The sequence below is a fragment of the Pseudochaenichthys georgianus genome, chromosome 12, assembly GCF_902827115.2.
Source record: "Pseudochaenichthys georgianus chromosome 12, fPseGeo1.2, whole genome shotgun sequence".
Taxonomy (NCBI): Eukaryota; Metazoa; Chordata; class Actinopteri; order Perciformes; family Channichthyidae; genus Pseudochaenichthys; species Pseudochaenichthys georgianus.
The window spans coordinates 12,543,443-12,545,373 of NC_047514.1; positions in this window are offsets into that span (position 1 = coordinate 12,543,443).

Consider the following 1,931-nt stretch of genomic DNA (forward strand, 5'->3'; position numbering starts at 1 on the left):
TGTGTGTGTGTGTGTGTGTGTGTGTGTGTGTGTGTGTGTGTGTGTGTGTGTGTGTGTGTGTGTGTGTGGTGTGTGTGTGTGTGTGTGGCAAACAGTGTTGTGATTCGTCCCGAGTTATTGTGATGCAGCAAATACTGTAGATGACCTTGGCAGGGGTGTCATCCCCACACCGTACGGTACTCCAAACAGCAATCGACTTCCCTATGAGCTTTCTGCATTTAATGAATACACATGCCCGCAGTGTCTCTCTGTGCCTCCATTCGCTCCCTTGACACACACACACACACACACACACACACACACACACACACACACACACACACACACACACATATTTTGGCTTGATTATTTTGTATCTGTCTGGGATGTTGAATAGCTCTGTCTTTTTATCATGTCATCATTAGTTGCTGCTCAGTTTCTAGAGAAGTGGAATGTTTTAACAGTTTGGAGGTTTCTGTTCTGCTTTTCATGTTATGTTGAATATAAAATATCCTCATCTCTATAACATCTGTCATGTGCATTTTAGTAAAAAACATCCCATTAAAAAAAATCTGCAAGGTTTGAAAAGCTTTTGTTAAAACGGGGAAACGTATTTCATTAAGACATTTTACCATTCTTCGCATATGACATCATTTTATGTCTATTTTATTGTGTTCTGGTATTTCCCTCTTGTATGAATGGCCATACTCAATACGCTAATAGCATGGACAGCAGCAATGTAATGCCAGCTCATCTGCTTTGAGCAGTCGGGTCATAACATTTAATAGGCAGACCATAAACCTTTAAAACCATGCCGACACATTAATGAGGGCAAAGGGCGTGTTTAATAACATCTCTTCCTTTAGTTCATATTAGACTGGGTACTGTATTCTACGAGGCTTGTTTGTAATCTGGATTGATGAGCAGGCTTCAGATGAACATGGTTGATGCTGAAACATGACAGTGTGGTCATTTAGCCGATGAGGATGACATGTTGTATATTGCCTGTTTCCTTTTTTGAAAAGGTTGAAAAGGAGCAGCTGAGAGTTCAGTCTTGACATGGACAGCCTGTTATAAGTTTTGCAGTTTTTCACATTTATTTTGATGTACGTTTCCCCTGCTTCCGTGGGCATGCGTGTGTGAATGCACGCATGTGGTAATGTGAAGGACAGCGGGGGGAAGTGAGAGAGAGCCCAATAAAACAGGATAGCGGAGTGTGTCGGGTTGGCTTGCCAAGCAGAGTGCAGATAAATCACAGGATGAATTTTTAATGCAATCTCCCCTAGGCGGCTGGATGTTACTGAGACAGTTTTTTAGTTGTGTGTGTTGCTTGTTCCATCAGGGTTTTTGAAGGTTTAGAATGTTTCTCTTATCCCTCAACTTTACTTGGTTTCATGTTAGGCTAAAGAGGTGTGACATTTTCTCAAATACCACTCCTGAAATGTAGTGTTTTGCGTGGTATAAACGGCAATTTGTTTTTCTGGGTTTCAGTGTAGTTTTACATTATAAGAATGTTTGGGCTTGCGTTAAAACAAACCTTTCTTTCTTTTTGTGCTGGCTATGAATATTAAAATCCAGTTTGTTTTTATATCCCTGCATCTTCTTCTCTCTCAGCTTCTCTTTACTTTCTGAAGCTTTTTCCACCTCTGTCCTCTTCTCTGCCTCATCTCTCAGTCTCTCTTCACAATACCTCGCAGCGTGTGCTGTCACCCAAGCACTCGGTATGCACTTTAGGCACATGACTTATTCAAAATAAGAACTCACAAACACCTCAGGCATTCTCCGTTCGCACAAACACACACTTCTGTAGAATTGAAAATAAAAAACCGGTTTAGGAGACACCAGACAAAGCTGACACCATACCCGTGAGTCTTGTCCTTGGCATTGGGTCATGTAATGTATAGCAGATGGCCACAGAGAGACAGGAAGAGAGTGAAAGAGACAGAGAGGGG